This window comes from Daphnia pulicaria, chromosome 10 (assembly GCF_021234035.1).
Source record: "Daphnia pulicaria isolate SC F1-1A chromosome 10, SC_F0-13Bv2, whole genome shotgun sequence".
NCBI lineage: Eukaryota > Metazoa > Arthropoda > Branchiopoda > Diplostraca > Daphniidae > Daphnia > Daphnia pulicaria.
In genome coordinates this window covers 1446845-1462352 of record NC_060922.1, presented here as the reverse complement: position 1 = coordinate 1462352, position 15508 = coordinate 1446845, and the positions used below count along the sequence as shown (strand labels likewise).

General features: G+C 43.6%; 1 protein-coding gene across 1 annotated transcript in view; it reads right to left on the bottom strand.

Moving 5' to 3' along the window:
* The window catches only part of LOC124314063 (insulin-like growth factor-binding protein complex acid labile subunit), a 30016-nt gene extending 14761 nt beyond the window's left edge, over positions 1–15255 (bottom strand). Inside the window, exons 1-2 of the mRNA XM_046779067.1 lie at positions 14456–15255; positions 4689–4773 (exon numbers count right to left, since the gene is read on the bottom strand). The gene's annotated coding sequence lies outside the window, so the exon portion shown is untranslated. The remainder of the gene's footprint in view (positions 1–4688; positions 4774–14455) is intronic.
* Between the last annotated feature and the right edge of the window lie 253 nt (positions 15256–15508).

Here is a 15508-nt window from a genome sequence, read left to right as displayed (position 1 = left end):
CTACTACCTCTAGTCCCCAGAGGAATGCGGGAATGAAAATCTTGTTCCAAAAAAAAAAGCTATGCTCCTCTTCGTTCAATTAATAATAAAAGAAAAAACGATGGGGGTGAGGGGGGGAGAAAGTATCCAGGCACCCATGATGATGATGAACAAAAAGAGGAGTCCTCCTGAGCTAAGCATATCAGAAAAGAGATTTTTGCTGGCAACTTGGCTATATAATATAACTTGTATAGTTCCGTCTCTACCCCACCATCTGGGCTTTTTCGATTAATGCGCCAAAGACATGTATTATGACACAATGAAAGGCCCAGTCTGAAAAGCCCGGCCAGAAGATGAAGGAACAAGTTTTCTGGCATTGTCTCCCAGCCAGTCTCATCTTTTTTCTCCCTCCCAGTTTCTTTTCAGGCCCCTTCGAGAGCTGACTAATCAAAAGTGGCAAAGAGATTAAAATGAAAATTGGATTAGACTTGCCGAGTATATATTATATCTAGAGTAGTAGTAGTAGAAGTAGTAAGGCTGTGCGCATTAGTACTACTTCCGTGTCTCTCGTCAAGTTTGAGACGATGGTCCCACCGAGAAAAGTTTTCATTCCTCCCCTCTCCTATACTTTCCGGACGAAATCATTTCTGCATCCGACTTGATTGACCCGCAAAACTTTGATGTGAAAACTTGACTTTTCCGCTGGATTGTGTGTACACACTACACACAGCGGCAGCAGCTGGTAGGGTGGGAGGAGAAGAAAAGCGTCAGGCCATCGACATCATCATCATCATTTTCTGTTTGTTTTGACTCTTTTTTCCTTTCCCGTTTTATTTGGCTGGCGGCGGCGGCGGCTGGGTGGGAGCTGCACCAGCTGTCAGATTCAATTGAATCATGCGGCTTATATAATATTAATAATAATTCTAATAAATGAGTCCTGCAAAGACGGTCGTAAAAACAAAAAGAATGATGATAACTAAAAAAAAAATAGACGGTGAGAAAATTACAACCGACATTGCTCATCCAATAAGGCAATAACGCAAAAGAAGGCAGCTAGGTCAAGAGTGTCTGAGAGTGTAAACCGAGACGACTAGTGTCGGTCGTCCCTGTCCAGCCCAGGAAGAAGAAAAAAATAAGAAAAAATAGGAAAGAATCTTCAACAATTCTTTTCCCCCTTTTGATTATTTCCTATATATTTGTACTGACCGTTTGTGTGTGTGTACACAAACGCTCCGCCGTTTCCAATAAACATCACTCTACATTAGATTACACACGCTGCCTATATATATCTATCAGTCTACGACACACACACACACACACAGAGATGTCGACTTCAATCTTCGCTTCCAGGCTTCCCAGTAAATATCTATCGACTACGCCCAGGCTGCAAAGTCAAACGCTTAACGTGAGCGGACGAGCGTCAATGGCGTAGTGGGGATGGAATCCAATCTCTTTAAAATGACTGTGTATACACATCCATTTAGATCGAGTGACTTTGAGAGAGCTGAGCGGAGATTTCCAGCAGCGTCCAGCAGCGCTCATACAACAACGTCCAATATATATGGACGGCCAGCCGGCCAGCCCAGTGTCCGGCAGTGACCCATATATAACAACAACAGAACGCCGAGTCGCAGACGCAATTTTTCTCCCATCCGAACCTTTTATAATATAAGACTGTCCTCACTCGGCCGAGACTTTTGTGCAGTCCAGGATAAAGTCAATATCGTTCCCAATCTCTCTCCCCCCCCCACGCCTCCTGTAGGATCCTCTTCCGCCATTCCATTCAAAATCGAAATGATGACAAGTGAAGCCGGAAACTTATTGGCCGAAAGCCGAAAGAGGAAGACAATCCGAAATGAATCCAGTACGAAGACCCGCCCCCTTTTTTATTCCAACTTGAAAAGAAACAACAAGATCCTTCGGGACTATTTGAATCTGAGAAAGAAATTGGAACGGGTTTGATGGCGATAATAGTGCCGCGGGGTGGTCGAGTCTGATGTTCTAATACGTGCGGAGATGCTGCGCGACTGTGAAGTTTCAACGATGATGATGAGAGAGGAGCAAGGAGCATCTCTCGTTCCCTTGTCTGTCCGTCCTGCCATGCAGAAGCTTTTGAAACTTTAGACGTCGCCGGTCCCTACCGGGCCATATATCAACTGTTAGATACGTTCTGTTGGGGCACACGACTACGACGACGACGAGAGTCTCTCTGCTCGGCTCTCTAAATATATACTCGGAGCATTTAACGAGCTGCTTGTGTATGCACGAGTCGCCAGGCATCATCATCATCTCTCTCTCTCTCTCTTGCTTCTCCTCTATCCTTTTACTCTCGTTGCTGGCCTCCTCATTCCTCCTCCTTCCTCTCCATCTATCTATCTATCTATCTATCTATCTATCTATCTATCTATCTATCCCACTTCTCAATCCAGCCAGGCCCAAATATTTAATCCGCCGAGGCTCGTTTCACGCAGAGACGGATCGACGGAGCGCAGCTATTCGAATCCCATTCCGGATCTGTTCATAATGATAAAAACCCAGTCGACAGCAGCATCAGCGCAATACCCCACCCCCCTCCGGCCGTCCCTCTATGGGACTCTGGGGCCGCTCTCTCTCTCTATGCAAGCAGAATAAGACTGCACACGTTGTATGCAATTGTAGACTATCCATCATTCATGTAGTTAGTGTGTACAGCACTCGGCGTCTTTCTTTTCTTCTTCTGACTTTTTTGTATGTGATCTTTTCAAGAGGCCAGCACTCCCTGGGCAGGGCCGGCTCTGACACGCAGCGGAAATATGCGCAACATAATCACGGACGCGGGCTCATCTGTTGGCTGTTTCTTTTTATTTTTCGCAAAGGACCGACGTCGTCCAGTATGGACAGACAACAAACCAACAAGAATCGGACGTCGCCAGCTGGACAAAAGAGTCGAGAGAGTGACTGCGGAGAAACGGGGGCGGTAGGAGCGGGAGCGAGTTGGTTGTGTTTTGTCTAATGAGCTCCTTGAATTACGGGGACGAGCAGCAACAAACCTATTGTTGGGGGAGATTCGCCCGTCCGCACAACGTTAGAGAATGAAGAGATCAAAATGTATTCAAGACGTTGGACGATGCACACAAGTCACTAAGAGTTGCGACAGGGACGAGTGCCAGTCCACCCACGTCCGGCTGCTGCCATCGACCCCCCAGCCCATTTGGCAAAGAAAGAAAAAGAACATCTCTCTCTCTCTTTCAACTTGGCAAACGTTCTTCTTCCAAGATGTTGGCCGACTCCTCCTCCTTCCAACTACTTCAATCCCGAAAACAAACTCGTTGCCTTTTTGAATCTTGGAAATGTGTTTTTGTTTCGTTTCGTTTGAAACAATAAGGAGATGGAGGGGGGCACCCCGTCAGCAACAAATTGACAAGGCAACAAACAACAAACAAGAACGAGATAAACGAACGAGACACATATTCGACATCAAGTTGCTTCGTTGTTTTTTGTTTGTTCCTCCGGGTCTTTTTTTCTTTTCTTTCTCTCTTCTCTCTTTGACGGCGCAGTTTTTCAAAGGCACAAAAGAATCAAAATTTGTGGGGACAACAGGAAAGAAGAAGAAAAAAATGGGAGAAAAATCAAGAAATGGGACGGAAAAAAGATGACAAAAATGTAGACACCACACACACGTTTCTTCTTTTTTGTCTGTTAACTGATTGCGCCATCGTCCTCTTTTGTTGTCTTTTTCTCTATCCCCCCCCCCTCCTGGTTTGTTTGTTTTCCCATAAGATAAACAATGTTTCCCCCCAGAACTTGGAAAATAAAAAAGGTTTTCTCCTTTAAATTTAATTCTATACTTGTCGGCGGTTTATTTATTTTGTATAGGTGAAATGATTCTCAAGACAGATAGATGTAGAAATACAGAGCATCCTCCTGTGAAGAAGCCCGTAGTATCTCGACTGGAATATCGTCAATACACTCTCAAGCAGCAGCTACCTGAGAAAATACCTGAGCTAGAAAATGAACAGACCAAAGAAAAAATGTTGAAAAATGTCAAGAAACTACAAGTAGTGGAGGGGTTGAAGGAACTGTGTTTTTCCTTCTTTTTTATCGAGACAAGTGTGTGACATAACGTCTACACCAATTGTTTGTGTTCGTGGGTAAAAAAATCTAAACATCAAGGAGGAATAAAAATCTTTGGTTCGCATCTTTTGTGTGGCTCCTATTCGGATTTGTTTTCTTTTTCGCCGGGGAGTGTGTGTTTGGTAGTTTATGGGTGAGAAAAGGCTTTATACGACCGCAGGTCTCAATGTAATCACGTTCGCACACGCAGCTTCTCGCCGACCGAGCGAACGAGAGAAGAGAGGCCAAACGGGAGAAAAATACGACCGCCTATAAATCTATCGTCTTCTTATTTCTCGAGATATGCAACGTCGGTAGGGGTTGTTGTTGCTGTGGCGGCGGTGCGCGACCCGTGTCTCTAGTAAACTATTCACATAGTTTAGTTGGTTTTTTTGGTCTGCCCGTATCTCAATCATAGATCGTTAGGTCCATATAGGCCGTCTCTCCTTGGCATTCCAGTCCCACATGATCCAAAGCCATTCAATTTCTCCGCTAGGACCCGCACGACTTTATAAGGACCACAAACGATATCGCAGCCCTCAAAAATAAACCCCTCGGCCGACTGACACGGCAGAGATTAGATTCGAAGGGGAAATGTTGAAGGGGTTACCACATACCTTGTTGGGGTCCAATTCACGGTTGCTCTGCTGTCCTGCTGATGTGATGGTTATTGACTGGCCAAACGAGGAATTTATTCTTTTCCTGTACATAAAAATAAAAAAGTGTTAAATAGAAGAAATGAAATACAAATTTTTCAGCGAATGAAATTATTCCGTCCCTTGTGAAATTTCCCATTCAAAAAATAATAAAAGATTATCGATAATAAAGAAAGGGAAACTGCTGGAAAAATTTCCAATGTTTTTAAATGGGGCAAAAGATGATCGGATGCAAGTCCATCATGCATCACCTCGCAGCCTATTCTATGCGAGCTCCTTGTTTCCCCCTTTTTATTCGAATAATAATAAAAAAAGAAACATTTTTCTGCTATTCTTGGCTGCTGTCGAATCGCCCCTGTTGTGCGCGAGTGTGGTGTTATGTGTGCGCGCCCACCGTTTCTCTGTCGACGGTTTGATGGATGAGACGTTTCCCCCCACCCGACTAGCCTAGTGGCCAGCATCCGCCTTGCACGCATCGCCACCGGGTTGGGGAATTTAAAAAAAAAAAAAAGAAGAATATAAAGGTTGGCCCTGGCTGCGGATTTATTCCGGTTGTAACGAACCATCGTCACTTTTCCATCGGATCAAAAGAGAAAAAATAATAAAAAGGTTCGACCTTTTATTAGAGGGCTTCGGGAGGGCGGAAATCGGGAGCGTCCAATCGTAGCCGACAAGTGCGCCAATGCGGCAGACATTGAAAGCGATCTGGCTCCTACATAATAGCCTGCAAATGCTCTGCTGCTATATTGCTGGCAAACACAGACACAACAAACAAAAGCGCGGCTTCTCCTTTTTATTTTCTTTTTTCTTTATTCTCTATAGATGTGTGCTGTGTTATATTGCGTCCTCCCACCCCCAACCCCCCTTGCATCTAAAGCAATCGGCATGTGTGTGCTCGCGTACACATGCGGACGTGTCTGTTATAACGATAACAATAAGACAGACCTATTACAGAAAGCGGACGGGGGGCTTATCGCCTCGCCGTCTTTTATTTTGAGCTGCTGGCGCGCAAAATAAATATCAAAAAGAAAGAAGAAGAAAAGTAACTCGTATAACTCGTGGCAGACTGGCTGGGAAAGTGTTCCGGCAGAGAGATGTTACGTTTACGGACAACTCAGATGCCAATCAGAATAAGAGAAACAACATCAACAATAACAAGAACAAGAACAAGACAACAAAATACAAAAAGAAAAATAGCCTGTGAGAAGAAGAGAAGAAAACAAGTGATGATCGATATCACTCACACAGCGGAGAAGAAGAGATCCCCAAAACGGCGACATAGATATCCTTATGGTCCAACTCGAGCGAGAAAGTGACAAAAAAATATAAAAGAAGAAGATCTTCTTCCTCCCCATTTTCTTTTTTTTCTTTCTTTCTCTGTCTCTCACTTCCATGTTTGTGTCTGGTGACATGTACACATTTATGGAGACAAAGAGCTCGGCTATTTTACATCAACTCTGTTGGTATTTACGGCCTCTAAAGCAAGCCCCCATAGGATATAGACTCTCTCTCTCTCTCTCTCCTATTCTCTTTTTTATTTTAAGAAGAAGAAGAAGAAACAAAACTTGCAAAGTGGTAGGAGCCATATAATATACCGTGGTAAAGAAGAGAGGAGTTGATATGTTTGTGTGTCTGGAGACTCACGAAAAAATAATAAAAAAAGGCAGCTAGAACCATTTTTTTTGTTTCGCTTTTGGCTTCGTTATCCTTCAAAAACTCAATGGAGAACCTCCATCAGTTTCTTTTCGGGGTCCTCTCTTTGCGTGTTTGCTCGACTAAAATACTCAGAGACAGAATAAACTCAAAAGCGACCAAAGCCCATTTGTTTCACCAGGGCAAAAAAACACAAAAAAGTTTCCATGCCGGCCAACTTCAACCGGATGACTCCCGCAACACCAAAAGAAAAAAGGGAGTTGTACGCTATACACTTCAGCTCTAGGATATTAGACAAGTAGCAAGTAATATTAGTAGTGTAGCAGCAGCTTTTTGGCTTCTTCTTTTTCCAAATACTTTGCTGGGGGGTTGACCTATGGCCCTTGAGTCTATTGGCCGTGCTCCTGTAACGGTATAAATCACAAGCCGACACAAGTATATGTTCTTCTTTCTTGTTTCTTTTTTGTAATCATTCCGTGTTATTATATCAGCGACTTTAGGGCGTCTCATCTCCTCGATTGCGTGCGCCTTGGGTATTCGTGTAATCAACCAAACACTTTTGCCTCAATCCCGGCAACAGCACCACCACCACCCACTCTATATACTCTCCCCCTACAACCTTTAACTTATTCCCTCCCCCCCCCCCAACCCTACCTCTAAACCAGAAAAGCAAAGTGGTTTGTTGCACTACAACGGCTCACTCCCGCACGATCCATTAGCCGCGCTGGCCCAGACGAGAAAGAAAAGAAAAGAAAAGAAAAAAAGGGAGGAAAAAAGAGAACAACTAGACGGGGAGAGAAAAACCTTTTAGAAAACCATTAAACAGGTCAAGTTGTTCCTCATCTCCGGCCGTAATGGCCGTCTGCTCATCCATTTATAAAGGTCAAACAGTTAAAAAAGAAAAAGAGGGCATCGACATCTTTTTTTTTCTCCTTCTTGTTCTTCAGACCAAAAAGGAAAAAGTCGTTCACAAAGTGTAGCAGCGTTCCACCAGTCTCAAGTATCAAGGCCGAGTCCAGCAGGATGGCAAAATAAAAAAAGAAAGAAAATGTTGTCCTGGTTCCACAATTTGAATCGATTTCCTTTTTAGCCTTGGCGACCGTTTCACTTGAATCAATCAAGCGATTCCGAGCCACTATATATATTACATATGAAGAATTCCAATCTCTGCTGCCTAACCCCTTAAACGAAACGTATTTCATATTCAGGCGCAAAGGCCATACACGCCATCCATCACGATGACCCCAAAAGCTCAGCTGAAATGCAACAACAAAAAAATGATTCACGCGGGATTTTCTGTGCATCGGATCACGTTTCAAAAGAAGAAAAAAAAACTAAAAACTAAATTTCCTTCTGACGCATATTCAGTGGATTATTCGGGACGTGTTTTTTAAATGGATTTAAAAAAGTATTAAATAAAAAAAATGAAGGAGTGTGACGGAAGCGTGACTGATCAAAATCCAGCACAACTTGTCCAGTCATGAACGGCAGACGCAAAAAGATATAGGGCATCCTGGACACCATGGCGTAAATATAAACCATGGAAAGCTTTTTCTCTCATGGCGACCTTCTCTCTCTCTCTCAATATGCAGTAAAACGGGATAACGAGCGGGCGAGGGCAGTGCGGCCGTAAATGTCACAAGTGTTGGCTTTTTATTGGACTTGTATCATCAAAGATCGTGAGGCAACGTCGTCGTCATTAACAAGTTGTCCGTTGACGCGTGTGATGAGCCCAAAAGCCCTGGGCTTTAGACGACGGCCAGAGCTGAGAAAATCTCCCATCGTCGCTCCATATACGCCCCGCGCGCTGTTATTGTTGTTGTTCCCTGTACTACTATATGGGCGGTACGACAACATCGCGTGTAATTGAATTCCCGACAATCAGCGACATGCCGGAATTTCAACTGGGTTTGTTTTCCGCTCATTTTAAAAAGACGACAGCGCACAGGATCGTAGATGGAGTCTAGCGACTTTGAATTTGGCGCGGTATTTTAAAACATCAAGGGGAGGAGGAGGGAGGAGACAACTCAACACACTCGGCATCCATTTGAACTGAATAGAGCGCGGGGGTTTCTTGTCTTTAATGGCACAGGAAAATTTGTCACTGTCAAACCCTCACGGTCTAATGGTTTCTTTCTTCTCTCGACTCTTTTGTACCGGAGTAGCCGAACAACATCGCATTTCATTAAATCAAATCTGCCATTTCATCCCCCCTCCATAATTCCCCCTCTTTTTTAATGTCTTTTTTTCGACGAGCAGTTTTACATGCGTGTTATTTCCCATTTGACAAGGGTCCGGTGCGACCTCAACACGGGCCGACCGACCCAAAAGGCAAAGAGGAGGCTATTTAAGAATCTTTAAGGCTTGTAAATCCTGACATGTTGAATGTTTTTTTAAGTTTGTTAGTTTGAAAAATTTGACATTGAGATGAGTCATGAAGGTGGGTAGACAATAATCGAACGGATACACCACACTATGACTAAAATTCAAATTTCTTGGTTAGTAATTTTGTTTTTTTCCCCTTTCTCCCTGTCCTGTCCTTACATGGGCACCCGATCGTCCGCCTATTGAAAGTCTTAGACATTGCTGGTTTATAATATTTCCTCTTTTGTTCCCCCGGAAAAAAGAAAAAAAAAAATATTTTCTGTTCTATCCGCGCTCATTTGAATAGACCGAGACGGCGCCACATCACAAACATCTCTTCCCTGAGCCTCTCTGAGCACATCTTCTCGTTTGCCCATTTGGATGAAAATCTGTCCGCTTCCATACGGTTATAGGCCCAGGCAACAGAAGAGAGCTAAACTCTATCCCGACTAAAGTCTAGCAGCCATTTAAGGCTTTACTGCTCAAGGACGCAGAATCTATGCTACGTACAACTTAACAAAAATACAAATTCCTTTCTGCGAAATAACAAGGGAAAGGAAAAAAAAGTGCTCCGAATGTCAACAACATTCCACTTGAAGGTAAAAGATACCAGGAAGGAGCTGATAGGAGGAGTTTTGTTTTCGGTGGAAGGGAGAAAGGGACAACAATAATAACAGACTGTAAAACGCTTTAATGATGTAGGAGCTCTTGTGAGTTCCAAGGAGAAATACCAGGCGATAATCATCGGCAAAACAGGAAGGAGGCGATGAAACACCTGCACCAAATGACCCGAATCGAAACGAAATTGAATTCTTTAGCTTCTGATGGAAAAAGGCTATTGTGTCATACGTAGAGAATGGTCCGGCTCTGGCCAGCCAGCAGATGACCAACAGAGAGAGAATGAACGGAGAAAAGAATTGTGTGAATGGCTTTTTCTACTTGAGAAATTCAATCCAGTCTCGGTCCCGGACGCATTAGAAACCGTTAGACCATCCAACAATCGCTGGTCCCTTCCAATTTCAAATGGTAAAAAAAAAAAAAAAAAAAAAAAAAATAGAAAAGAAAGAAAATTTAACACCCGCTCTTAATAAAACGCCCAGAGCGCGACTGGGCTCTGATGTTGGAACAAGTCCACCAAAGAACCGCAGGGCTCATATGTAATAAATATATTGGATTCTCTCTCTCAGAGTAAAACGCACCAATGAAGATGACCTGGAAAGGAAAAATAATAATAATAACACAACGCCCATTTCTTTTTCCCCCTTCCCTAGACTACTTCTCCCGACCGAGTGAACGCTTTTGAACGCTGCTGGGGGAATTCATTTCGGGTGTGATTGAGGGAGAATAGAAAAACAACAACAACAACATCAACAAACCAGACCGTGGAATAGTGTGGGTTTTCTCTATCCCATCCCGAAAACGTAATGGATCAATAAAGTGATTCGGACGAGATGGAAGAGACAAATAAGACCCCCCAAGCTTGCGTGATGGATGCCCCTGATTGGAGCTGCCAACAATCATCCCAGGAAGAGATTGTCGACGGCAGGACGGGAGAAACCAGTCCGTGAAATGATCCATCAGCTGATTTTCTCTCTCTCTATCACGACAAGTACTTACTGCTCTGTTGTTAGCTTATTTTTCTCTCTCTATCTCTATCTCTCGTCTGGCGTCGACCGCTTTCATCCACATCTCATCTCTTCATATTAAGGAGCCAGTAATGTGCACAAGACACAGGGGCTTGGCGTTAAGGGACAAGTTCTGGTGCGACATGATCAACGAGGCTCGGACTTTTCTTCCCCCCTTTTTAAAAAGAAGAAAAAAAAAGATAAATGACGTCCCTCTCGACTACTTTTCTCTTAGAGCCTTGGCTAATGTCATCCGCAGATGAGCTATTGTCTCTCTCGGGAGCGTCCAAAGCCGATTGCACCGTGTTGTTTAATGGAACACATGAACCTACTACTACCCCAACCATCATCGATCAGAGGGACTCTCGTCTTCAGCTGCGAAAAATAAAAACCCAAGCCCGAACCACGGGAAACTTGCATTTACTTGGCCAAACATCATCCCATCAAACACACAAATGTGAACTTTTCTTTTCTCTCTCCAATGTCTGCAAGGCCTTTTCTGCCTCTCTCTCTTGTCTCCAGGGTTGATGTCCTAATCCCAGAGACCAATGGACCATCCAACACCGTTCCAAGTAACCCGAGGCTTTTACCTGGAACGCAACTTTGGAGAGAGAGAAAAACAAGAAATAACACGGCACCTTGCAGACGATGGAACGGGGGGGAAGAAACCAAAGTGTCGAATGGGGTTTACATCTTACAAGATGCCTCATCATCATCCAAACGAAACGGATCGACTATACACACACACACATACACACAGAGTCTCAGCGGTCCTCATTAAGGATTCACGTCACGCGCTAGAGCTCCCCCCAGACACGTCGTCCTATCACCCGTTTCTCTGGCTGATCATATTTTCTTGCGGTTGCCAAGTGTGTGTGTGTGTGTGCAATAATAACGATCGAATCATTCGCATCCACCCAAATCTTGTTTTCTTTTCTTTCTCGCCATTTTTTTGTTTTCGTCGACAAACTGGCGCATGACGTGATGAGATTTTTGTCCGAAAAACAACAAAAACGACCAAAATTTATGCCAGTCGAGTGGATGAAATTCCTGATTTCAGCGTTATTTATAAATTATTGTTTGAACTGCGGTGGTGGTCTTGTGGGTGGAGAAAGAAGGGGGGAAACGACAAGGGGGCCTCGGCTGCCTCTCGCATCCGTCTGCGACGCGCGGCCATGACGTCGAATAAAATAAGAAGCAATCAGCAACGGCCGTGAGATGATGAATGATTTCAATTCGGTCCGAACCGGGCAACAATAGAGTTCCGCTCGTGCAGCTTCCACCATCACGCCTCCTACTCTCCTACCCTACTACTCCCCTTGCAACCGAATTTAATATTCGAGAGCAGAAACCGCAAGCGACGTTGTTTACAGAGGGTCTTTGAGTGCTGTGAACGAGTTTGTCGGACGGCCATTTTCGAAAGAAGAAAAAAAGGTCCATTCCCGGCAAGAGAACCATCAAATGAAAAATTGATGACTTCATTTAGCTTTTAGGGTTATTTACTCTGAAAAGAAATCGAGGAGGAAAGAAAAAAAATTTCATATTCAGAAGATGAAAAAGGGTCCAGAAAATGTGGAATTGATTTTTCCAGGGTGGAAAGATGAAAAGAGAATAGGCCGGGTATGGAAATGGCTTTCCACACGCGAGAAAGGTCCAGTTTGAATAGAATCGAGGCCCATGAATCATTTCTCTCAGTTGAACAAACAAATTCCAACCGACAGCTGGCACATAAAACGCGCAGCATGATCGGTTTTGGCTCCCGTGATTTCGTGTCCAACCGAAGAACGGCCGCAGCCCAAGTTGCTCCTATTCAAATTTTCCCACCAAAAAGGAAGAAGGAAAAATCGAAAAGAAAAAGCCTACCCACAATCCGTAGATCGGAAAACGAGTTTTTCCCCCTTTAGATTGTGGGGTTCTTCTTCTTCGAATCCCCTTAACATAAACGAAATGGTTGATTGTTTGTGATCGCATAATCAACCACTAGAAAGAATATTTATACACACAGCAGTTGTGTAGTAGCAGCAAGGGGCTGTATCAACTGACTAGTATATATGAACCGGTTTGTCGGTTATAGCCGAAACAGACCTGGGGAGCAGCTCGGAAAACAAACCGGTTGAATGTTAATCAGCTCCTCTCTCTCTCCTACAGTTAGAGCCACCTACCTCCCAATTCACTCCCCTCTATACTGCCCCTTTTTATTTGATTCTCTCTCTCTCTCTATCCTTTAGCCCAGTGTTTTCCTTCATTCCGGTCCACTAGATCGCCAATCCCGAAACACAAAAAAACGTGCGGCTCTACGTAACCCAACGCTATTGCATTTATTTATTTTTCTCTCTCCCCCACTCGCATGAAAAACGAAACTTCTTTTGTTCTCCGTCGTTCATGAAGTTCTCTCTACGCAATCTAATGATTTCTTTAGATACGACCAGCATCAATAATCTAAATGAATCAACGCAAAAAGCCAATAGCCGAAAACAAACGAGTAAGCTCACACACACCCCTCGTCTCGACAGATCATTGGATGGTGGAGGGGAGATAAGCCCAAGGATTCGGGCGTGGTCGGGACTTTTATTCGCGTGACACGCGAGTAAATTACAAGGTAGATAAAAAAAGAAAACCCTTTGTTTTCTTTTTGCGTTACCAGTTATTATGGCTGTGTAGTAGTTGTCCAACTAAATACCCATTTCCTCCTGTTCAAACAACAAGGAAAGAAAAGTAGAATGACGTAGGGAGGAATCAGAGAGAGAGAGAGAAACCTGACAAGCTGACCATCTGCCACGAATATGGGAGACCCAAGCTGGCACCGAATTTTTATTTTTTCTTCTTTTGAAGCGGAGGGGGGCCTCAGCTAAATAGCATTGAAAGCCATTGAAAATTAATGTTACGCCCAGTCCCTTCAATGAGTATTGTTGCCGACCGACGAAAGACCGAAGCTGCTATATACCTTGTTTCGTTTATTATTCATTTCCAGTCGAGGAAAGTAATCAGGCACTATGGCCGTCGAAGAAAAAGAAAAAAGGCAAATTTTAACCATCAAGGTAAGTGGTAGGTTATTTCTGTTTGAAGGACGCCTGAACCTTTTTTCCTTGTCCCCCCAACCAACTAGGAGAAGAGCTAATGGGCAAGGGGGGGTCTCCAACACAAAAGAGTTCTTCAGCAACAACATGAGAGAGAGAGAGAGAAGACGATAGGTACAAACTGGTACCAGAAGCGGCGGCTCTTTCCAGCTGACCGGACAAGAAGTTAGAGAGAGTCATCCGAGACTTGCAAGAAGAAAAAAGTTGGTCGAAATCCAATACGAAGATGAAGGGGGAGAGAGAAGAAATCTTTGTGTTACTGACTTTGTACCCCCATAAAGACACAATAGTACTACTACCCAGTCGTACACGTAACACATAACGTACAGACACACACAAAACGGTGATGCTATTTCTTAAGGTGGCAGACGCCACAGAAAGGATTTGAATGCCGAATTCGGGTGCTTCCACTACGGCTCATAAAACATGGGAAACCGATCGAAGGGAGAGAGAGAAAAAACCCAAAATTTCCATTCACAACATAAGAAAAAATAGAGACACGGAAGCCCTTCTATTCGGATCGTTTGGCCCGGGAATCTGACGGGTTTAACATCCCGACCGCCCACATCGTGTCGTTAAACAAAAAAAAAATGGCACAGAAACACAGAAAAAACCCGACACTGAAACTATTTGTCGTGAAAAGGAGCAAACAAAAAAACGTGTCGATCCGGTCGGAACATTTTTTCTTTCTCATAAGCCAAAAGAGAGAAAAAACCTCTTTTGCATTATTTTTCGTGCAGGAAGAAAGAAAAAGAAAACACCGACAACCCGAATAGTTCGATCCAAAAAGTTTTTGATGGCGCCGGTCTCTTTTAGTTCTCTGGTTCGGTTCCTGGTTTCTTTGAGAGACCGGTTCATTAGCCTTGAATTGTTAGCAGTTGTGAAATAAATAAATCTATCTCTAAGAACGGAATCAAAATCTCATCCATCATTGGACGCGGTGGAAACAATAGAGAGAAATGGAAATCAAAGCAAAAGAGAGAGAAATGAAAAATGGATTTTTACTGACCGTGAGCGATGAATCCGGCTCCCAGCCAACACAAAATTGCAGTTGGCCTTTTTCTTCAGATATTTCAGTTATATTTCTAGCTGCTGATATTCTCTCCCACTCTCTTGTTTGTTTGTCGTTGCAATAACAAAAAAACACCTTACGGCCAAGATCAACACAATAAAGTCGAGTAAAGAATATGGCGGAGATGGCGGGAGAAATGAGGAAGAAATAATATCTCCCAGTAAACGACTCCTGTGTGCAGCACTCACTCACCACGAAACGATCTCATAATTCCCTTAACGTTTTTTTTTTTTCTTTTCAAGCTCAGGTGAGTCTTTTTAATATATTTTTTGGTCAAGTTTGCCCTCGTTGTTTAGTAACTGATAACGAACCCGAAATGTTTAGCACACACACAGACACCCACACACTTAAATTTTTCTTTTTCTCTGTACAGGCTGACCACCACACAATTCCCCAAAACTTTCGTTTCTGTTTTTGTGTAATGACCGATGATTCACACTTTCACTGGTGTTGGTTAAACGGCCTCGAAACTTGCTTGCTAAATGATGTATCGAAATAACCACAGACGACCAAAGACCACGTGCCTACTTGAGCAGTTTCGATTTGTCTGGGCGCAGTTGTGAGACGTGAAAGCAGAGAGAAACTTTTAAAATGTCTAAAACTTTTGGGCTGGTGGTGCAAGTGTGTTTTTTTCCTTTGAGTTCACCACGAGAATTGTTTTTACTTGGGGAAGGAGCGTTGCAACGCGTGTTGTTGACCCTCTGCCGTCCAACTATGGAATGCACAGCCAACTTCAAGGGGCTGCCCAGAACAATGCCTCCAGGTTGTGGTCGCTGGTGGCGGCGACTAGCGGCCGAACGGGAAAGACAGCGCGCGCGCACCGCTCGTCACCGTTTAAAATAGAAAAGAAGAAAAAGCCAAAAAGGCAGCCAAATATGCGTGATGATGAAAATTGGCGGCATGCGAACGAACAATTTTTTTTATATTTTCTTCTCCATTCTTTTCCATTCTTTCCATTATTATATTATTATTATTTGAAAATTCTATTCC